Below are 24,468 nucleotides of genomic sequence, written 5' to 3'. Positions count from 1 at the left end.
AAGGATGTTGTCGGGAGTAGAGATTCTTAGCTATGAGGAAAGGCTGGATAGGCTGGGTTTGTTTTCCTTGGAACAGAGGAGGCTGAGGGGAGACCTTATTAAGGTGTATAAAATTATGAGGGGCATAAAGTGGATGAAAAGGACCTATTTCCCTTAGCAAAGGGGTCAAAACCAGGGGGCACAGATTTAAAGTAATTGGTGGAAGGTTTAGAGGGGATTTAAGGGGAAATTTCTTCACCCAGAGGGTTGTGGGGGTCTGGAACTCACTGCCTGAAAGGGTGGTAGAGGCAGAAACCTTAACCACATTTAAAAAGTACTTGGATGTGCACTTGGGATGCTCTAATCTGCAGGGCTACGGACCAAGAGCTGGGAAGTGGGATTAGGTAGGCGCGGACACGATGGGCCGAAATGGTCTCCTTCCGTGCTGTAACTTGCTATGATTCTATTTGACTCTTATTTTTGTGTTTGCATGTTTTCACTTGCTGTTGAAGGGATGGGTAACCTAAACCAACTATATTTTCCACTGCATATTATTGGCAGGCCTTGTGATGTAAGTTCTGAAATAATGAGTTTTGAGATGCTGTATGAAATAAAAACATGAATAATTAATGAATTGACAGATAAGCTTCAGTAATAAAATAAACTATGGAATTAGAGAAGATAAAATTACGAGCGTTTCAAATAATTATCAAGGCAAAGTGAATTAATTATAGGCTAAAAGCTTTGATGAGCTCCCTTCTAAGTTATGAGATGCTCAAAACCCCAGTTTCTAAATGATCTTTCTATTGTGCTTAGGTGTCTGAAGCTTTTTTAGCAGATGTTACAGAAAGACATTTGAACCAAAATTATTCACAATGATTTGACAACAGGGATTTTTCTTGAATAAGGTAACGATTTCCACCGGGAAGCTCAGACGATGCTGAAAGTAAAAGTGCAGTTTAGGCGCTGATGACATCGATGGAATAAATAGGTCAGAGAAGGATTTAATGCACTTGGGTGTCATTCAGTTTGCTGATTATGGTTTTTTAATGCAATGAGAAGTTAATGAGCATATTCCTGGACCTAGCATGATGAGTAAACACACAAAAAGCCTGTGGCAGCAGCTATACATATGCATTTTATCTTTGTAAGATCCATGGGTGGGTATAAGAACACATGCTATGAAAGATTTAGGGTAAACATGATTTTGATTCAGTGAAGGGGTGGGGTAGGAAATGGGGTTTTCTAACATGTTGTTTTCCATTTCCCAATGATATTGCCATTTACTGTACCAGTACAAACTCAGGAGTATATTTCGCTTCATGAAGTTCCTGTTCAGCTATAGGACAATTTTCCATCACTATATACGATAGCGTATTTTTTTGTGGGACCCTCAGATCTGCCTGGTGTAGCGCTTCTTTTTGAAACTGCGGAATCAGAAATGGTGTGAGCGATTTCCCTACCTAGCTGGTTAATCCTGTACAAAAAAAATCTCTGCTTTTCAGGCGGTGGAGAACGAGGTTTTAATGTGCAGATAGAGCGAGAGAGAGGTTTTGTTACTGAAGAGGAGAGTTTAAAAGGCAATTATTCACATCCTGCAGCAATTGAGAGTGACTCGGGCTGGTATCGTAGCAACCGCAGAGCCAGGGTAGCATCAGCCACATCAGGCTGTCAGCTGCCAGTGAGGGGGAACAACCCCCAAATAAAGACCAAACACAAGGGACACCTTTTGGTCAAGGACGCCGAGCAAAAAAATAAATAAAACAACGGAGATGATCACATCTACTTTTCGACTAGTTCTCTGCTGAGCACACAAGATGGATTTGGTCCAGATCCGCCTCAGCTCCACCGGGCGAGTGAAGACGGCGAGAATGGCCTCTGGGGTCGAGCATCGCCATGTGCGGCTCTGACAGGCCTGTCGATCTCGCCGAGCCTCCCTGTCCCCGCCGCTGGCCTCGGAGAGCCCCGGGCCGCTCGCCTCTTCCCGGGTAAGTGCGAGCCCTTGCCGCCATGGCCGCTGTCCCTCCATTTTGAAGAGCGGGTTTACTGACAGCAGCCTGTGGTAATGTTTTTTTACTCTGTGTTCCGAAGTTCAATCAATTATTTTCTGGATGTGATAATTTAGGATTTTTTTTTTGGGGGGGGGGGGGGAAGAGAGACGAGCGGTAAATCTATTTTCAAAGTGTATATGCATAAAAAGCGATAATCGAATTTGGTGCTCTTTTATTATCATCGTTTACGGTTTAAAATTTATAAATAAACATTTGTTTAAAAATGTAAAGTGGATAATTAGAGGTTTTCATTTTCAGGAAATTGCCTACAAATCTTTACAATAGTAACATCGCAACAAATTTATTTTAATTGCCATAAATCCATATTATGTTTTTTGTTTTCGTACGCTTTCAAACAAAAGACTTAAACAAGTCAACAAACGGGAAACGTAACATAATATGCCACATGTATCTAGCTGATGTCCCCAGTGTCGTCGTTCAGCAGCACATCTGACAGAAAAATATAAACAAACATGGAATCTAAATCTAAAGCTTAACTAAGAAAATATTTTTTGGTAAAATAAATCCTACCATTTATCAATCTGTCTCCTATATATATTTGTTTTTATAATAAATATAATCTGTGTAAAAGTGCTTGACCAGACATAAACAGGAGTTGAATCTGCTTGACTTCTATGTTGATAAACTCTCTAAATTCATTGGGATACCTTTTGAAGACTAAATCGATTTGTTATCAGTGGTTTAAAAATTTCTACTGACCCAATTTATTAGCAATGTTTTATTTTAAAGTAAATGCAAAACAGTAATTATTTTATAAAAATAACAACAGAAAATGCTGGAAAAACTCAGCAGGTCAGGCAACATCCGTGGAGAGAACTTTGAGTTGACGTTTCGGGTCAAACCCTTCTTCAAAACTAGAAATTATTTTATGTTTATAGTGTGCATTTTTACACAGTATGCACTTGAAATACAGCATTCTTCACATTCAAATGTCTTTTGTTTTGCAGCTGATATAAAAGGCTAAAAACTACTCACTAATTCTTTCATTGCAAAGCCATAGGCTCTCACTTCATTGAAAAAGAATTGTGTTGTCAGTATAGTTTGTCTATCCCCAATAAAGATACTGATGCATATACATTATAACTATCAACAGTGATTTGGTATTAGCATTAGTTCCGTTTTCAACAATTATCCAAACTCAATGTCCCTAATTTCTTGAAAATAGAACTATCTTGTTCCTCAATGTGTAACCTATTGCCAGATATACTCAGTGTGAAACATTTACCCATTCTAAGTATATAATCTGTGTATGTGCCTATCTGAGGGTCCATAAATCTAATATATACATATGTGTATATTTTTAGTTATGCATATAAAATGTATCACTTTATATTTACTTGGAAACAAATGATAGCGTAATATTGAGTTTTACCCAGAAAGAATGATAATTAATTCTGCTTACACGATGTACTTGAAATTCTACCACCCATCTCAAGAGTTCACAGCTTTGGGAAACAGAAGGTAAAGCTCATCAACTCACTTGCACATTGCCTGCTGTGTGTATTGAAGACACGCAGGCTGTATACATCATAGAGACAGGTAGAAAGAATAAGGTAGATGTAAAGTAAGGAAAATCAACTGGAGCAACATTACTGCAACTTGGTGATAGAAAGCATGTTTGACAGCACAATTAGTGGTATTCTATCAGGCTTAAAAAAAAAACTTGTCTGTGGATCTATCCTTCTGCTGGTTAATTGATATAGCAGCTAAGGCCTGGAGGCAAGAAAAATAGTGGAAGAGAATTTAAAAGTGGCAAAATAGAAATAACAAGCAAAACTAACACCACTGCATTTGTTGCCTGTGTGTGGACCCAGTTTACTCTCTCTCGTTTTCCATCTGTCCTCATCATCATCGCAACAACTGCTGCTCCCTCTAAATCTATTTTACGTAGATTACAATTTTACTCATTATTAAAATAATTTTAGAAATACCACAAAAGCCAACATCAAACTTATATTTTCTATTACATACTCTGAGGTTAAGTTTTTAAGCCTTTATTTTTTAAGTGTTTATTTGAAATTATTAAAGACAGTAATCTACAGACTGGAGAGGCTCAGGTCATCAATATCAGGTATCAGGTGTCATTAATAAGATGAGTGGGGAAAGGCAGATCTTGCTGTTTCAACAATAAAAAATATAAATAGTGGTTTGCAGATAGCATAAATCTGTTGCATTTTTAATTAAGATAGTAATTAAAACTTAAGGAAACTATTATTAAAATGTCTTGCAAATGTGGAAATATTGTGTATGCTATTCATGTTCACATACAATATCTAATATAAGATTTACAGTCTCAAGTTACATATATAGTCAATCAAACTTTATTTTTGTATTATTTTGTTGTATTATTATTTAGTATATTAAAAATTATATCTCTAAATCAGATTTTTTTGTGTTAATCCTCTGTCAGACATCCATTATCACCTTGTGTCTGTGACATCACACATTCAGTGTTTTAATTAGTAAAAACTCCTCACCTATTCAGTCAATCATTGATGGAAATAAAAGGTAAAAGTACATTGTACACGTAATGCAAAATAATAGGTCGGTGATGAGTTGCAGCTGTATGGGCCTTCTGCATATATTGGCCCATGATAAACTTGGACCAATATACAAATGTGTAATTTTCTCTTGCCTAAATTTACATTTACACCAGATATGTGGAGAGAAATTCTGTCATTGTATGTTCCCATCCATGCACAGTTGTATGATTTAAAACAAAATGAATTAGACCTTTATTAATATAAAATAAAACTTTTGCATGTGGTCCTATCTTTCTGCTGGTTAATTGTGAACCACAGCATTCACTCCTCCCATATGCTGATGAGTTAATAGAAACATAGAAGATAGGAGTAGGAGTAGGCCATTCGGCCCTTCGAGCCTGCTCTGCCATTCAATGAGATCATGGTTGATCATCCAAATTCAGTACCCTGTCCCTGCCTTCTCCCCATATCCCTTGATCCCTTTAGCCTTAAGAAATAAATCCAACTCCTTCTTGAATATATTTAATGAACTGGCCTCCACCGCCCTCTGTGGCAGAGAATTCCACAGATTCACCACTCTCTGGGTGAAGAAATACCTCCTCATTTCGGTCCTAAATGGCTTACCCCTTATCCTGAGACTATGACCCCTGGTTCTGGACTCCCCGGCCATCAGAAACATCCTTCCTGCATCTAGTCTGTCCAGGCCTGACAGAATTTTATAGGTTTCGATGAGACCCCCTCTCAACCTTCTAAACTCCAGCGAGTATAAGCCCAATCGACACAATCTCTCCTCATACGTCATTCCTGCCATCCCAGGTATCAGCCTGGTGAATCTTCGCTGCACTCCTTCCATGGCAAGAACGTCCTTCCTCAGATAAGGCGACCAAAACTGCACACAATACTCAAGATGCGGTCTCACCAAGGCCCTGTATAACTGAAGCAAGACATCCTTGTTCCTGTACTCGAACCCTCTTGCTACGAAGGCCAACATACCATTTGCCTTCTTAACAGCCTGCTGCACCTGCATGCTTACCTTGATTTAAATCTTGATTTATAAAAATTATAACAAATACCACATTTCTCAGTTATAAGTCTTGTAGTTAGGTTTACACATAAAGTAAAACAATCATATCAAAAGCTTTACTATGCAGGGTCCTCTATATCAAATATATTTACTTACATATCAATGTCTAAAGAATGAAAAGTTACATGTTTATCATATAATATTGATTTCGAAGGGAATTGTCATCATGTCAACAAGAGTAGTCTCACTGGGAGATTCTGCCACTTGCACTAGAATTTAGCAGTTAGTGGACAGTTCTGTGGTTTATGAGTCAAAAGATTATTGTATATTCTCAGTAGGAAGAGAACACTCTCCAATCAATGTCATAAAGTTTGTTTGTCTTCCCTTTTCCTCCCATGGCAATTCTATTTGGGTGTGGAGAAGAGGGAATCCTTTTCCTAAATTTCATTGGGGGGAGCAAAGGAATCCACCTAGACTCTACCACAACTCTTATCCAGGGCAGATTGACTCAAATTTTGTAATCCAGAAGTCTCTCTCTCTCTCAGAATGCGTGGTGCAAAAATGTCACCGACAAAAAAAGGCAGGAAGCGGTCGCCTTTAAATAGCGCTCCCCTAGTCCCTTTCTGACAATATAACGCTCCCCTCAACCTGTCGTTGCTAGCGGCAGGCGGTAAGGCAGGGGGTGCCACTCAATATCCGGTCCGGGGCGCTAATGGGGCGTTGCACACGCGACTGACGTCACAATCTGCCCGCGCAGGAGATCGTGGCGGTAGTGTTTAGTTAATTTTGTGAGCAGCGCAAACATCGCCGTGCCTGGGCGCTAGTTGCTTTGCGCCCCATTAGCGCCCTCTTAAGGCACTAACGGGAGGCGCAAACAACTGAATTTTTCCCCCTATGTCTTTTAAATCAGGTAATTCATATTTGAATTATTTGTTTATATTTTCACAATCTCAGTTTTTATTTTAAAAGTGCAGATATCACATTTGAGCTCATGGACTTCCTTGTCACAAAGATTGAGACCATCGTTCAGCTGCCTCTGCCTCTTCCCTCCCTTCCTCTAGCCCACCGGGCCAAACTTCTCCGAACGTTTCCCCCTGCCCTAGCCCTGAACTCGCAACTTTTGCTAGTTTCTCTCCTATTTCCCATCCTGCCCTCTCCGAGTTCATTTTGTCCATGAGACCCACCTCCTGCTCCCTCAAACCTATACCTACCAAACTGCTTACCACCGAACTTTCCTTCCTGGTCCCCATGTTAGCTGACATTGTTAACGGTTCCCTCTCCTCAGGTACTGTTCCCCTCCATTTCAAATCTGCAGTCATCACCCCTCTCAAAAAAAAAACACCCTTGACCCCTCTGTCCTTACAAACTACTGGCCCATCTCCAACCTCCCTTTCCTCGCCAAAGTCCTTGAATGTGTTGTCGCTTCCCAAATCTGTGCCCATCTTTCCCGCAATCCCATGTTTGAATTCCTCTAATCAGGTTTCCGCCCCTGCCACAGTACCAAAACGGCTCTTACCAAAGTCACAAGTGGCATCCATTTTGAGGATGCAACTGGTGAAATAGATAAGGGAGAACCACTGGATGTGGTGTATTTGGACTTTCAGAAGGCTTTCGATAAGGTCCCGCATAAGAGATTAGCGTGTAAAGTTAAGGCACATGGGATTGGGGGCAAGGTATTGACTTGGATAGAGAACTGGTTGGCAGACAGAAAGCAAAGAGTTGGAATAAACGGGCCTTTTTCCGAGTGGCAGGCAGTGACTAGTGGGGTACCGCAGGGATTGGTCCTTGGACCCCAGCTATTCACAATATATATTAATAATCTAGACAAGGGAACTAGATATAATATCTCCAAATTTGCAGACGACACAAAGCTGGATGGGCGTGTGTGCTGTGAGGAGGATGCCAAGAAACTCCAGGATGATTTGAACAGGTTGGGTGATTGGGCAAAAGCATGCAGATGCTATATAACGTGGATAAATGTGAGGTTATCCACTTTGGTGGCAAAAACAGGAAGGCAGATTATTATCTGAATGGCAATAGATTGGGAGAAGGGGAAGTGCAACGAGACCTGGGTGTCCTTGTGCACCAGTCGCTGAAGGTAAGCATGCAGGTGCAGCAGGTGGTTAAGAAGGCAAATGGCATGTTGGCCTTTGTAGCGAGAGGGTTTGAGTACAGGAACAAGGATGTCTTGCTGTAGTTATACAGGGCCTTGGTGAGACCACATCTTGAGTATAGTGTCCAGTTTTGGTCGCCTTATCTGAGGAAGGATGTTCTTGCCATGGAAGGAGTTCAGCGAAGATTCACCAGGCTGATACCTGGGATGGCAGGAATGACGTATGAGGAGAGATTGGGTCGATTGGGCTTGTACTCGCTGGAGTTTAGAAGAATGAGAGGGGATCTCATTGAAACTTATAAAATTCTGACAGGACTGGACAGACTAGATGCAGGGAGGATGTTCCCGATGGTCGGGGAGTCCAGAACCAGGGGTCACAGTCTAAGGATAAGGGGTAGGCCATTTAGGACAGAAATGAGGAGGAATTTCTTCACCCAGAGAGTGGTGAACCTGTGGAATTCTCGACCACAGAAGGCAGTAGAGGCCAATACATTATTAAATATATTCAAGGAGTTGGATATATTTCTTAAGGCTAAAGGGATCAAGGGGTATGGGGAGAAAGCAGGGACCGGGTACTGAATTTGGATGATCAGCCATGATCGCATTGAATGGCGGAGCAGGCTCGAGGGGCCGAATGGCCTACTCCTGCTCCTATCTTCTATGTTTCTATCCTCTGTGACTGTGGTAAACTATCCCTCCTCATCCTTCTTGACCTGTCTGCAGCCTTAGACACGGTTGACCATACAATCCTCCTCCAATGCCTTCCCTCCATCGTCCAATAGAGTGGGTCTGGGTTCCATTCTTATCTATCTAGTCATAGCCAGAGAATCACCTGCAATGTACGCTGATGACACCAGCCCTACCTCACCACCACCTGTCTCGACCCCTCCACTGTCCCTGATTTGTCATACTGCTTGTCCGACATCCAGTACTGGATGAGCAAAAATTTACTAAAGTAAATATTGGGAAGAACAAAGCCATTGGCTTCGGTCCCTGCCACAAACTCCGTTCTCGAGCCACCGACTCCATCCCTCTCCCTGGCAACTGTCTGAGGCTGAGGTTGAACCAGACCGTTCACAACCTTGGTGTCGTATTTGACTCCGAGATGAGCTTCCGACCACATATCCACTCCATCCACCTCCATAACATCACCCGTTTGCATCTGCTGCTGAAACCCTCGTCCATGCTCTTGCTACCTCTAGACTTGACTATTTCAATGTTCTCCTGGCCAGCCTCCCATCTTCTACCCTATATAAACTGGAGCTCATCCAAAACTCTGCTGCCTAACTTGCACCAAGTCCCGTTCACCTATCACCCTGCGCTCACTGACCTACGTTGGCTCCCAGTCCGGCCTTTTTAAAATTTAATGATCCCTAAGTATCAAAATCTGAAACTACGTATCTGGAGTTCATGTGGTTTGCACCAAACCTTGCAAGAAAGCAATTGGTTAGATGGTAATTTTTAAAAAGTTTTTCTTTAAATTTATATAAATGAACATTTCAATCTAAAAATTTATAAAAAAAACAATGTCAGTAAGACAACCTTAGAGATGCAGTTTTTTTGAGGTCAGAATTCCAAATCACACTAAGCTGACAACCATTTTTTCTCCTGATTACATTCTGAGAAATCCATATTTCATTGGTTTCTCTGCTGAGTCATGATTGCTCTTATGTCCAGAGCTAATCATCCACCTTGCATCATGCTATTTTGGATCCTGTCTTTTCCATATTGCACGTTCAATTAAAGCAGATTTATTTCTTTGACCTCTAAGTAAATCAACTTTGACAGCATGCTGCACAGACAGGCATGAGCTGAATGGAGTATAGGGCAGTGCATTGATCTACTCTATCATTCACTGATTTTTTTCATGCTATTCACAAAGATCAGTAGAATCCTTTTTTAAACGGCAAACATTTAACTTCACTATTCAATATTGCTTGGCAGGCTATAGCAACAACAATTTAAATTTTAATAGCGCCATTAATGTAGCAAACATTCCAAAGTGCTTCATAGTTTGGGGGCATTCTCAAGCAGGGGTAGGATTGAGGTTAATGGCAGTAGAAGTAGGTTTTAAGGAGGCTTTTGAAGAGGAGATGTAGCAAGGTAGAGTGGTTTCAGGAGCGCGTTCTAGATATGGAGCAAGTGGTTAAAGGTTCTGCCACTGATGGTAGAAAGGGGAACGCACAGTAGCTTAGAGTTGGTAGAATGGAGGGTGCAAACAGGGATGCAGGGCTAGAGGATGTTGCAGAGGTAGACAGAAGAAAGGCCATGGAGCGATTTGTAGACAAGGATGAAAGTTTTGAAATCAATACACGGAGGGATGGACTTGACAAGGACAGGGATAACATGAGCAGAACTTTGTGCAGGTAGAATGCAGGTAGTGGAGATCTGGATGAATTGGAGTTACTTTAGAGCCATGTAAGGAAGTCATTGGGAAAATTAAATCTGGAGGTGACAAAAGCATGAACAGGAGTTTGTGACAGGTGAGCTAGAGGTGGAGATGAGCGATTTTAGGGAGGTAGAAGTGGGTGGTCCTGGTGATAGACTAGATGTGGGGTTTGAAGCTTCGCTTAGGGTTGAGCAAGACACCCAGGTTGTGCACCATCATGTTGAGTTTTAGTAGGCATCCAGGCAAAGGTATGGGATCAGGGACTAAGACACCTCCCTGTGGTGGCACACTTGAGATCATGGGTACAAGCCTACATCCTACCACTGAGTGGCATTGCATATTAGATCTCTGAAATGCTGCCACCACCCCCCCCCCACCTACTGTATAACCCACCCGTGTGGGAAAGTAACAATGTCCATAACATTTTTTTATTTTCAATCAGGACATACAAGCATGTCTTCATTCACAATACAAGCATCTGTAACTTACTCAGAACTTTTGTCAGTCACGAGTTATCTGCTCACTTGTGCTGTTTGTTATACATCATCCTTTACTTATCTATATATATAAAAGGATATGTCTCTCTGTCTGTCTCTGTCTGTCTCTCTGGCCGGCTATACAATCAAAAGTTATAGAGCGTACCTACACATATGTTATATTAAAAGAAAGCTCATCATTAGGGGACTCTTGTAGGCGTATTTACTTTTTGCTCGGACAAAAATTGTGCCGACGGTATCCAAAAAACTTTCAAAATTCCTCTCATTATCCGCTCATTTGCATCGAGTGGGGGTGGGTTCATTGTGTGTGCGGGCTACAGTTGAGTGACGTGATAATTGACCAATCCTACAGTTCAGTGACCTGACGGTTGACCAATCGGTGCGTGTGTGGGCGGGCCTTATCATTCTGAACCGAGGTGAGTCGCCGCCATCTTGATTCCAAACTTTTCATTTCTTTTTCCCACTTTCTGCGTGTTTCTTTTCAAATCTACATTTCCAGCAAAAAAAAAGTTGCTTTTAAAACACAAATTGTTTTTTTAAAAAGTTAATTAATTTGTAAATCTTTTCTCTAACATCTAGAATTTTCCTACCTTTCACCGTTTTTCCAGGGCTGTAAGCCTGGGCCTCTGTTGCCCAGCCACGCCCGAGCTAGGCACCACCCGTCGCGCTCAACAAGCGGCTCGCGATCGCCGCTATCTTTGTGAAGGCTGGAGGGGGCGGGCCTGAGCCGAGCGTCGCCACCGCCGCCATCTTAGTAAAGGCGGGTGGGGCAGGAGTCAGCGCGCGCGACTTGAGTCAGGCCGGGCCTCACGCGGTAGGTTGCCTCTCTCTGCTCTTGAAGCCGGCTCGGGTGAGGGGCGGGGCTCGTGAGATCGGGCCTCGGGAGATCGGGGGGGGGGCGAGCCTCGGGAGATGGGGGGGGCAGGGCTCGGGAGATCGGGCCTCGGGAGATCGGCGCTCGGGAGATCGGGGGGCGGGGCTCGGGAGATCGGGGGGCGGGACATCGGGGGGCGGGGCTCGGGGACTCCCCCCCCCCCCTCCTTCCCCCTTCTCCCCATCGTCGGCAGAGGGGAGAGGGTCTGCTAGCTCCCCCCTCCCTTTCTCCCCCCTCCCTTTCTCCCCCCCTCCTTCCCTCCCCCTCTCCCTCCTCTCCCCCTCCCCTCCCCTTCCCCTCCTCCCCCCTCCCTCCCCTCCCTCTCCCCCCGCTCCTCCCTCTCCCCCTCCTCTCCCCCCTCCCCCCTCCTCCCCTTCCCCCCCTCCCCTTCCCCCCCTCCTCCCCCCATCTCCTCCTCCCCTTCCCCCTCCCCTCCTCCTCTCCCCCCTCCCCCCTTCCCCCCCTTCCCCTCCCTTCCCCCCCTCCCCTCCCCTTTCCCCCCCTTCTCCCCCGTCGCTCTCTCTCTTCCCCCCAGTCGCGCTCTCTCTTCCCCCCAGTCGCGCTCTCTCTTCCCCTCAGTCGCTCTCTCTCTCTCTCTCTTCCAACAACAACATGCCCTCAAAAATCCCTCGGCACCGCCGGACACTTCAGCTAGTATATTATAAATATAATAATAACATTCAGGATCTTATAATAAGCAGAAAAATAAAAGTACAGAATACAAGTGGTATAAAATTAGAAAAAGACTAAAATATACAAAAAGCTCATGAATAAAACATGAATATATATAAATAACATTCACAGATTAAATCAAATACTTTGAAAAATACTAATATTTCAAGTCAGGGCCAGATTAAATCTAGCCACACATTTGGGACATCAAAATCAATTTAGGAAAGTCATGAACATCCATTGTTAGGTACAATCTCATGAAGTTTAAGACTCTGTTAAAAGATTGTTGTTTAAAATGAATTGCGTTTACTCCTTTTTTTAGCTCCAGTTTTGCCACTGTTCCCATTCCCTGTTTCAATTTCAGTTCAAGATAAATTTAAGTTTACTTTACTCTCTGCATCTAGAATTTCACTTATAGTTTTGACAAATAGATTTTGATGAGTTTATTTAAATAGTTCACTCGTTGATCAGTGCTATCTGAAGCCTTGAACCCTCTTATCAGTACTGTGTCCCACATCCGCTGCTCTACCATCAATCTTCACACCAGCATTGCCCAACCCACCATCAATGTGTCCCATTGCCCCTGCCTCTTATTTTGCACAATCAATTTCTGCCTAGGCCCACTTCACTGTTTTGAACCCACATAGATGCTTCTCAATTGCTGCGACCACCACCTTACCACAGATGTCTCGTATTGTCACCTGCACTCCACCAGTGATGCCTTTCGGCTCCTATGGGCACTGTGCTTTTTGTTGTGAGAGAATGCTTAGGTATTGTACTTTTTTAGATGCTTGTATTGTTTATAGAATCTCACATTTTGATTGTATATATTCTGTTTTAAATGCTCACATACTGCATTGTATACTTTGTTTTAGGTGCTTACAGAGTGCATATTTTGTGATGCTCATGGATTGCACTTTGACTGCCTGTGTGATGGGGAAAAGCATAGAATCGTAGAATCATAGAATAGTACAGCACAGAAGGTCATTCGGCCCATCGAGCCTGTGCTGGTTCTTTCGAAGAGCAATCCAGTTAGTCCCACTCCCCCGCTCTTTCCCCATATCCCTGCAATTTTATCTCCTTCAGATATTTATCCAATTCCCTTTGAAGGCTACTATTCAATCTGTATCCACCACCCTATCGGGCAGTGCATTCCAAATCCTAACCACTCATTGCTTAAAAACGTTTTTCCTCATGTCGCCTCTGGTTCTTTTCCCAATCACCTTAAATTAAAGGCTACTGAGTCTAATTGCTGTAATTAGGCCCTTCCCAAGATCAATTAGAGGCGAATTAATGTTGCGAGAGATGGTTCCTTTGTAGATTGTCAGGTTCTTCGTGTGAATTTGCTACTACTCCCAAGGCATCAAGAAACCAGCAGGAAATGATTGGCTTTGTTTTTGCAAATGCTTTAATTTGAAAAAAAAATCAATGTGGGGGAAACATAAGAATTAGGAGCAGCAGTAGGCCATATGTCCCCTTGAGCCTGCCCCGCCACTCAACAAGATCTCATGGCTGATCTTCAACCTCAACTCCACCCTCCCCCCCGATCTCCACATCCCTCGATTTCCCTAGAGTCCAAAAATCTATCGATCTCAGCCTTGAATATACTCAACGATTCAGCATCCACAGCCCTCTGGGGTAGGGAATTCCAAAGATTCACAACCCTCTGAGTGAAGAAATGCCTCCTCATCTCAGTCTCAAATGGCCGACCCCCCATTCTGAGACTGTACCCCCTAGTTCTAGACACCCCCCATTCTGAGACTGTACCCCCTAGTTCTAGACACCCCCCATTCTGAGACTGTACCTCCTAGTTCTAGACACCCCCCATTCTGAGACTGTACCCCCTAGTTCTAGACTCTCCAGTCAGGGGAAACAACTTCTCAGCATCTACCCTGTCAATCTTCCTCAGGATCTTATATGTTTCAAAGTGTTAGATAATCCACTCTTGGATCCAAGAAAGACAAATAGGAATATTTTCTTAGTGCTGAGAGACTATGAGCTGTGGCGGAGCAAAGGGATTTAGGTGTTCATGTGCATAGATCACTAGAAGCTCGTGCAAAGGTACAAAAAGTAATCAAAAAGGCTAATGAAATATTGGTCGTTATCTCAAGGGGGCTAGAATACAAACATGAGGAAGTGATGTTTAAGTCATACAATTGTACTTGGTCAGACCCCATCTAGAGCACTGCATTCAATTCTGGGCACCGCACCTCAGGAAGGACATATTGGCCTTGGAGGGGATGCAGCACAGATTCACCAGAATGGTACCGGGGCTTAAATGGTTAAATTATAAGAACAGGTTGCATAAACTTATATTCCCTCGCGTTTAGAAGGTTGAGGGGGTGATCTGATCAAGGTGCTTAAAATGATAAAGGGATTTGATAGAGCAGATACAGAAAAAACATTTCCACAGGTAGGGAAATCCAGAACAAGGGAGTGCAATCACAAAATTGGAGCTAGGCAACCCAAGACTGAAATGTAGGAAGCACCTCTTCACATAAAGAGCAATGGAAATCTGGAACACCACCCCTCCCCAAAAAAAGGTTATGGAACCGGGGGCCAATTGAAGCTTTCAAGGCTGAGATCAATAGACCCTTGTTGGATAAGGGTATCAAGGGACATGGAGCCAAGGCAGGTAACTAGCATCGAGCCATGATCCAACTGAACAGCGAAGCTGGCCCAAAGGGGCTGAATGGCCTCCTACTGCTCCGAAACCAACACATTGATTACCTGTGGGCCAGGTGTAAATATGCCCAACTCAGACAACGAATCACACTAGTTGTAGAAATTTGCAGGACTTGCTCTGGGATATTGAACAATGCCAAAGAAATATATAAAAATCGCTTGCTCTGGTGACTGCCCCAGTCACCAGAGAGAACAGACAAACACACAATTGCCAGGCGTTACCCGGTTTTCCGTGCGTCTCACTGCAAGAGTGAAGTAAAGCGTCGACACAACAAGATGTGTCGGTGCAGGGCTGTGCCCTTTCACACAAAGGTAGAGCATGAGCTCGGGTTTTATAAACCCTCACATATTACACTGAGTTAACTCCTGTATTGCACTGTGCATTTATTTTAAGATGTTCACATATTGTGTGTTTTATTTTGAAGTGCTATTGTTTATTGCTTTAATTATTTTTTGATCATTTTATTTTTCTGAATATTAGTTTCATTGTAAAGTGAAAAGTGTGTTATTATAAACTGAGATTATTTAAAACATCTTTTATGTGTCTTTGTTTTTTCTTTGAAACTGGCATAAAATGTTTACAGATTGAAATATGTCCAGAGAGTTGATCTGAAGATGAAATTGGAACATGGGCCCCCAGGTGGGGAAAGGATTGTTCACTTTCAAGCTGTGCCTTGAAGCAAATAAATCCTTAATCTGAGACGGCTAGGATCATAGGTACAGGAGAACAGGGATTAGACATTTTATGGGGTAAATTTGCACACAAAATACATGACCACTGAAATAAATGTAGAGTAAACTTTTTCTTTTAACATTTATTTTATGCAGAATTTACTCCAGATATTTACCAATTTACACAAGGTACCAATGGTATTGGAATGGCCCCTGTATACACTGATCTGCCACACCATCAAATGCTGTGTTTTTGTTAACTTCTGACTCTGTCTGAGCTTCTATGCTGCTTCTGCTTCCACCACATTGTTTTGCCAGGCCTAAAATCTTACCTGAGTTTACTGCTCCTATCTTATTTCCTGACCACTGTTTTGTTCCTTATTGAGCGCCTCTTCTCTTCAAATTGCTATTTTTACTGCCTATGATTAATACTCTTTCAAACCAATTTTTGCTCAGCCAATTATGCCCACATTTCTAGTGGACAGCCATCTGTCCTTTAAAATTTCTTTGACTTCCATTTTTGTTTTGTATACATCACAGAAAGCTTTGTGATTTGAAAACTTCTGAAGCCCCAACTCAAAAATGACCTCCCTCAAACTGCATATGTGAATTGTATTTTTCATCCTTGCTGAGGGGGTATTCAAGATGTACTCTGAAGAGTAGATAACTATCAACTTCTGTGATGTAACAAGAATTGATCTTGATTGCTTACTTGGGATATGGTTAGCAGCTGTCCATTGGAGCCAAGTTAATCAGTGAAGACTACAGGTTCCTTGGTTACAGTATGGGGAGGAGCAGTAGAAAGGAAGAGTTGGATTTATATAGTGCCTTTCACGACCACCGAACATTCCAGCACTTTACCGCCAATTAAGTACTTTTTTTAAGTGTAGTCACAGTTGTAATGTAAGCAGGTTATAGCTGAAGTCAGCACAGTAAAGACAGACACTGCCAGCGAATTATTTTGGGTGGAAATCTGATGTTGGGAAACAGTGGCCATTTCATGAAGGTATACATGCTTGGAAAATGAAGGCTAATGGTGCATGTGGTATGTCATCAGCTTGATATCATTCTAGCTGAAATTTAATTTTTATTTCCACTGATAAATCGCCACATGTATCTTTTAAAATGGAATTTGTTTCCATTTAAACAGAAAGCAGTTTCCTGCAAAATAGATTGTTTCTATGGAAATACTATTGGTGGTACTGATTTTAATCTTTTGAAAAAAAGGATATAGGAGACAGTAGTGGTGAGTGATAATAAAAGGTAGAGAAAAAGCAATACAGAGACCAGAGAGAAATCATAAAAAATATCACAGAAAGAGGCTAATGCGATTATAGAGAACGGAGAGAAAACACAGACAAACAGCTGTTGGACAATAGCAGAATAGCCATAAAAAGACAGGAACAATAATACCAGTAGTCACTGAAGAAAAAGATAAACAAAGGATAAAAATAAAACATAGATCATAAATATAATTAGAGGCCAACGATAGAAAGATCATAACATTCATTGAGACAGCTATGAAAAGAATGTTGATAGATTGTTGAAAATAGAATAGTTAACAAAAAATTGTGAAGCATTTCACTAAATAATTAACTTTACCAATAGATTAATTATTTCTTATAGTGCATTACATCTGTAAGAATCACATTTATCATGTATTCTAGAGGAAGTATTATTTTTGCTGTTGTTGTGCTTGTGGTTTTAATAATTCGAGTCTCCAGTGGCTCCTTATTTTTTACAAAGATGATAAGGGCACAGGAGGGCGGGATCTCACCCTCGCTTGTGGTCTAGGGGGGTGGGAGGTGAGTGGGGAAGTGGCAGCTCCGCAGTAGCAAGCAGACCATAGGCAGTCAGTGCAAATGAAGCGCTGCAGAGAAACAAGAACTGCAAATTTCTAGGAGATTTCACTAAGACGAGAGGGAATTTAATTTGAGAGACTGAAAGGAGAATAAACAGCTGTTTCATGTGAACTCGATGGAAGGAGGTTGCAGAGCAGAACAGTGTTTGCGATTTCTAAGAGACATGAGGTACACATTCAGTCATTCACAAGAAATTGAGTAATTGAACTGTAACAAAGCCAGGCAATGCTGAAAATGTGCTGGGAAAAAGTGACTGGAAGAGGGTTATTTTGCATTTCAGATAATTGCTTTGCGAACCTTAGTTTGTAATTTATTATGTGATGCTATTGTAAAATAGTCTATTTATTTGTGTTTTGTCATTTAAGTTAAAAATATAGTATTAGGGTTTTACTAGGCCACTTAACATAGATATGAGTTTTGTATATTTGAGTTTAAAATAAATATTTTGCACTGTTAATAACTGGCATTAATAGATGTTTATTAATGACAACATGTATCTGTTGCCAACACAAAAATGAGATACTGATTCGTAATTCAGTTATAACATTTTATTTTCCCATGAATTTAAAAAGCATAGCCTCTAAATTTCAGATTATGCTGATGATAACAGTAGTGTTCTTTATTATCTTTTAAACCTGGTTCATTCATTATTTCGGATGGAAATCAGTTTGTTAGAGTAATACAGTTTAGCTTTTTTGAATCTAAGCATCCATACTTATGTACATTGTAATGTTGCAGTTTGATAACCGTCATACCTCATACACATTTAGGTTCCAGTAATTTAAATTCCCCCTCGAATAACAAACTAAATATAAATCTTAATGATTTTATTTTAACTAATAATTCTTAAAATATTTGTTCTTGGGATGTGGGCAATGCTGGCAAGGCAACATTTATTGCCAATTCCTAATTACTCTGAGGGCATTATGAGTCATTCACGTATTGTGGGAATGAAGTCACAAGTAGGGCAGGATGACAGGTTCTCTTCCCTGAAGGACATTAATATAGACATTAGACACTTGGGGCTGGATTTTTCCAACCTCGGCGGGTCCGGGGTGACCGATGTCCATGGCGTGTGGGGACCTGGCATCTGTCTCGATCCCGGCCTCCAACAAAATATTCCAATGATGGGGCTTGTTAAGCCCGCCCTGCGAGGTTCCCGGCCATTTAATAGGAAGCGGGACTGATGACGTCATTTGATGACGCGTCATCAGCCGGTTTCCTTAAAGGGTCCATGTCCAAATTGATTTTGACAGTTGTGCTGTCAGTGTTCTGAAGCATTGAGGTGCTGCAAACACTGACCAGTACTGCACAAAGGTGCATGGCTGCACCCAGGCTCTCCCATGACTCCCTCCATATGCTCACAGCACGCAGGGAGGTTCTCTTCCCTTCCAATGGGCGGAAGACACTTCCCCAGAACACCAACGCAGCCTGGTTGCACATTGCACAGGAGAACACAAGCAGGGATGTCGTCAGGAGGACCAGGCTGCAGTGGCGCAAACCTTTCAATGATCTCAGTAAATCACAAAACGTTACTGCAAAGCCACACTCAACCTCACCCTCCTGTTCCACTCATATCCCCATCACTCTGCCTTCCCTACCCTACTCCTGAACATCCTTACACCAACTTACCTTGCACCTCCACCCATCCCTCTCTATCTATATTATCACTTCCCCATCTCACTAGCCACCCCTCACACTCATGCTCATCCTAATGCAATCATACCAACTAACAACACACAAGGGTAGGCACTTGGGAGTTTTAGCCAATGTTCGTGTAAACTTTCTGTTAATGTGTCGTCAAGCATTGAAATCCTTATTGTCACCACTTTGCCTTTTTGGACAGATTTGTGTGCACCTTTGAAAGTGTCTTAGTGAGTTCCAGTGAATGTTGAGACATAACGTTCCCCCCCACCCCCACCCCCAAGTGGCGATGAGTGTGAAAGGAATGGCTTGGACATTGTAGGGATGCTTTGTGTGGTGGTGCCAACCTGGTGCATCATGTGGCAGCCAGGTGTACAGTGTTAAGTGAAGTAAATCTGGACATGGTGAGGCCATTGCTGGCATCCTGGGCAGCAATGTCCACGGGTGATGATGCCCTGTGTCTAGTGCAGCATCAGTTGATTGCGGAGAAGGTTGGTGTGGATGTTGGTGCTGCTGGTGTGCCCGGTGATGCTGGTGTTGGAGCTGATCATGTTGGGATTCTGAGGACCAAGGTGGGAGAGTATAAAGGGCACTGATGATGTTGGAATAGATGGCAGGTGAGGTTGAGATGACAGAAGTAATCTGTCAGTGTTGAGATAGGTTGTTCCAAGGAGGTGACAGTGGATAGAGAGATTACTCCAAACACTTCAAAAGTGCATAAAGCTCAAAAGTGGGTTCCAAATACTGAAGGCTGAAGCTTCTGAGATTGGAAAGTGACCAGCTGTAAAATGGTAGCTTTTATACCACTTTTGCCTAATGAAAGAAATGGAGAGTTGTTCAGAACCCGACATACTTACCTGGCATGATCCCCGAGCGACGGGAACCTCATGGAAAACTTGGAAAAATGCTTTGTGCCTGGTAAAATGGTGATTAAATTGCTTTAAACACCCTTTTAACTAGCACAATTGCATGACCCGCTGTTTAGTGCTGTCCCTGCAAAGCGCAAGCAGAGCTGGCACTAGGGAAACTCACAAGGAGGCGGGATACCGCCCCACTGCCAATCTTTTAACTTTTGACAGCGGACCCGCCTCCGAACCTGCCCTCTGAGCGCCGGCAAAATTCAGCCCTTGGAATGGGTAGTATGGTGGTGGTACTCAGATATAATTTTCCTAACACCACTGGTTTCCCAATCTCAGCCAAGCAACAGGGAAGAGCCAAATGGAAGTCAGACCTCGCACCAGATGGAGAGTTTCCATGGGGACTGCTCTTATGAACATCCTAAAGGCTGGCCAAGAGCAGCAATAGTATGAAAGCAAATTGTGATCAGGGATTGGGGTTGGAGGAAAAGAGTGAAATAGCATGCATCTCATAAGAAGGTGCAGATTGCTTCTCAAAAAAGTAATGTTGCACTGTTACTGGCCATTTACTTGATTTTAAAATGATTTCAGTAATCATTTAAGAGAACAGTTCTTGTAGAGTCATAGAAATTTATGGCATAGAAGGAGGCCATTCGACCCATTGTGCCTGTGCCGGCCGAAAAAGAGCTAGCTTAATAAAGTTTATTGAAATGAATACAAAGTACAAAATGTAACTGAAATGTGATAATATTTCTGGAGTGTTCTGTCAGAATTCTCACTGTTGCTGTATTTTTACATTGTACAGTAATTAATGAAATTATGATCCAGTAACTGTTTGCAGGGCTTGTGCTGAGTCAAGAAATCACAGGCAAAGCATTTCTCCATTTCAAGTAAAGCATGTGCGCCGTTATAATTGCAACATGATGGGGTTGATTTTCACTGGCTTCGTCTGACATTAACAGAGTGGTAGTGACCTCAAAATGGGGTCGGTAGCCTTTCCGCCCCGTTAATACCGGCATTGTGACCAACTCCATTTTGAAAGGAGCCTTCCGCTGGGTGTCCAAAGCGCTTGCCTGTTTCAGGCAACAGGCCCCTTTTATAATAGAAATCAGGGCCCTATGATATAAATATGACCCTGATTGCCATTTTAGGTTGGAACTGCTCAGAGATTGATTTGTGCAGGCTCTAACCAGTTCCACAGGTGTGCCAAAGGTAAGTGTCAAATTACTTTCCTGAGCACTCCTCCTAACATAAAATAATCAGGTGTTAAGCCGCCCCGGGGGCCCCCACACTCTGCAATCATGACCAACCCTAATCCCCCTCCTCCTCCTCCCCCCTCCTCTCCTCTCTCCCCCTCCTCCTCCCTCCTCCTCCTCCTCCTTTCCTTCTCCCCCTCTTATCCTCTCCCCCTCCCCCCCCCCCCGCCCGGCTGCAGTTTACTTTGCTGATGACTGCTCCGACTTGTTCTTCAGGCCTCAATCCTGCGAGCTGCACCCGGGTGCCTATTTGACGCCCTGCAGATTGCCTGCCAAATTTAAATGAGGGTGGGACTTCAAAATCGTGGGGGGGCCTTCTTCACCATCGGAATGGGCGGCTGACCAGCATGCTACGCCAGTCGGTCGCCCTAAAGTTAAATTCAACCCCGATCTGTTACATACAGTAACAATTCATACATATCAATTTTCCTCATAATCTATATATATAAAGCGGTTCTTCTGTCTGTCATTCTGTCTGTCTGTCTGTCTGTCTGTCTGTCTGTCTGTCTGTCTGTCCGGCTATACACTCTCAAGTTATAGAGCGTACCTACACGTGTGTGACATCAAAAGAAAGCTTACGATTCCAGAACGGTCGTAAGCGTATTTACGTTTTGGTGAGACAAAAATTGTATCCAAATTGTATCCAAAAAACGTTCAAAATTCCGCTCATTATCTGCTCATTAGCATTGAGTGACGTCGAGGTCAACCAATCGTACGGTCGAGCGACCCGACGGTCGACCAATCGCTGCGTGGCGGGGGCGGGTTCCTGGCGCATGCGAGCGGGCCCTCCTAGAGTCGAGTGCCGGGACGATTGACCAATCCTACGCTTCGGTGACCTGACGGTCGACCAATCGGTGCGTGTGTGGGCGGGCCTTATCATTCTGAACCGAGGTGAGTCGCCTCCATCTTGATTCCAAACTTTTCATTTCTTTTTCCCGCTTTCTGCATCTTTAAAAAAAAAGTTGCTTTTAAAACACATACTGTTTTTAAAAAAAGTTAATTACTTTCTAAATCTTTTATCTAATCTCATTAATTTTCCTACCTTTCCCCGTTTTTGCAGGTAGGCCTCGAAGCCTGGGCGTCTGTTGCCAGCCATGCTGGACCCTAGGCAATTGTTTTGTGGCAAGCTCCTCCCACCCCTCACCCCCCACCCCCCCCCCCCTTCGGTCTCCCCCGTCCCCCCCCTCTCCTCAGTCCCCCCCGTCTCGTCGCTCCCGCGTCCACTGACTCAGGCGGGAGCACGGGGTCTCCTGGGCGGTTGCGCCCCTCTCTCTCTCTCCCCCACTCGGCGGTCTTCAAGCCGGCTCGCTTGAAGCCAACTCGGGAGGGCAGGGCCATGTCAGTGCGTGGGGCGGCATGGAGCTCTGCGGAGCCATCGCTGGCTCGGGCGGGGGCGGCGGGGCTCTCGGGAGAGCAGGGCGCGGGCTCGGAAGGGGGGGGGTAGGGTTAACCCGGCAACCGGCTCTGGAGATCGGGAGGGGAGGAGGGTTACCCCGGCAACTGGGCCCGGCCATCTTTCATCCTGGCAGCAGTTCAATGTAGCGAAACAACAGCGCCATATTTGATCCTGGCGGCCCGGCAATTTCCTCGTGCCGCCATCTTTGATCATGGCGGAACTTCAATGTGGGCCCGAACAGCGCCATCTTTAGTCTGGGCTGCCCGGTTCCTTCCTCCTTCCCTCACTGTCTCCTTCCCTCTCTCCTTCCCCCTCCCCCCTCCTCCTCCCCTCACTCCCTCCCTCCCCCCCTCCCTCCCCCCTCTCCCTCTCCCTCCCCCCCTCTCCCTCCTCTCCCCCTCCTCCCCCTCCCCCCCTCTCCTCCCCCCCTCTCCTCCCCCCCTCCCCCTCCCCCTCCCCAGTCGCTCTCTCTCTTCCCCCCAGTCGCTCTCTCTCTTCCCCCCAGTCTCTTCCAACAACAACATGCCCTCGAAAAAGCCTCGGCACCGCCGGGCACTCCAGCTAGTTATATATATATATGCAGTATGCATAGTGAGAATATTGCAAGCAAACAGAAATAACTTATTTCACCAAAGATCAATATTAATACAATATAGTAGGTTTTAACTGTTAGATTGGTAATAAATATTGTAATTTGCACCACACCTTTTTTGAAAGTAGGTTTTTGAAAATTTCAAAATGCACCCTCTTTTTTTTCTACACAATGCGATCAAATATTTTCACGTCTGAACCAATTTATATCAGCCACTTTGAAAATTCTAATGTTATCATTGCTTTAGCCAAAGAAAATTGCTAATGAGAATCTTGTAAGAAGCATACAAAGATAGATAAAGTGAGGAAACAGGATAAGTAGAAGTTAACCAGAAAGAGAAACTGGTTCTTGTAAAACCTTGGATCAAAATTTAAAGTTTTTTAAGAACTTTCTGCCCAAGTAAGTTATTTATTTCTTCATGAAAACCAATGCTCAACTTTTAGAAATATCATGTAGAAAATGCCTAAAACGCCACAGCATGTGGAACTAAACTCACTTGTTGTAACATTGTTACTTTTTTTTAAGTTTCTGTACTTGTGTTATTATGCTTCTTTTCTTGGTTTGCTATTATTAGTCTGTAAAAATATTAGACTGTCCCTTTTTTGTGTTGCCTATAGAAGTGAAGATTGCTATACAGCCAAATTGGATGCGTGTTTGAACATGTAACCTGGAAAGCACCCTTAATCTGTTTTACTAAGGGTGGCAGGGAAAAATAATGATGGAAACAGGTTTGCCAGTGCTGGATTAATATTGAATGAGAAAAGCTGATTAAATCTCAATTGTTCTGCAATGCCTCGATTTTAAAATTCTCATCCTTATTTTCAAATGCCACCATGGCCTTGCACTTTCCTATCTCTGTAATCTCCTCCAGCCCTACAACCCTCCGAGAAATCTGCACTCCTCCAATTCTGGCCTCTTGAGCATCCACGATTTTAATCACTCCACCATTGGCGACCGTGCCTTCAGCTGCCAAGGCCCTAAGCGTTTATCTAGCTTCACCTTAAATGCATATATGCTAGTTGCCTCAACTACTCTTTGTGGTAGTGAGTTCCACATTCTAACCACTCTCTGGGTAAAGACATTTCTCCTGAATTCCCTATTGGATTTAATAGTGACTATCTTAAATTTATGGCCCCTAGTTCTGGTCTCCCCTGCAAGTGGAAACATCTTCTCTACGTTTACCCAATCAAACCCTTTCATAACCTTAAAAGACCCCTATCAGGTCACCCCTCAGTCTTTTTTCTGGAGAAAAGAGCCCCAGCCTGTTAAATCTTTCCTGATAGGTATAACCTCTCAGTTCTGGTATCATTCTAGTAAATCTTTTTTGGACCTTCTCCAGTGCCTGTATATCCTTTTATAATAAGGAGACCGGAACTGTCACAGTACTCAAAGTATGGTCTA

General features: G+C 43.3%; 1 protein-coding gene across 1 annotated transcript in view; it reads left to right on the top strand.

Moving 5' to 3' along the window:
• Positions 1 to 1,511: 1,511 nt before the first annotated feature.
• The window catches only part of LOC147115027 (transmembrane protein 200A-like), a 33,629-nt gene continuing 10,672 nt past the window's right edge, over positions 1,512 to 24,468 (top strand). The window contains exon 1 of the mRNA XM_085993270.1: positions 1,512 to 1,967. The gene's annotated coding sequence lies outside the window, so the exon portion shown is untranslated. The remainder of the gene's footprint in view (positions 1,968 to 24,468) is intronic.

The sequence above is a fragment of the Somniosus microcephalus genome, chromosome 7 (assembly GCF_052327205.1).
Source record: "Somniosus microcephalus isolate GS21.2 chromosome 7, FLI_Smic_1.0, whole genome shotgun sequence".
NCBI lineage: Eukaryota > Metazoa > Chordata > Chondrichthyes > Squaliformes > Somniosidae > Somniosus > Somniosus microcephalus.
The sequence above is the reverse complement of the archived record's forward strand: the minus strand, read 5'-3'. Positions and strand labels throughout refer to the sequence as shown.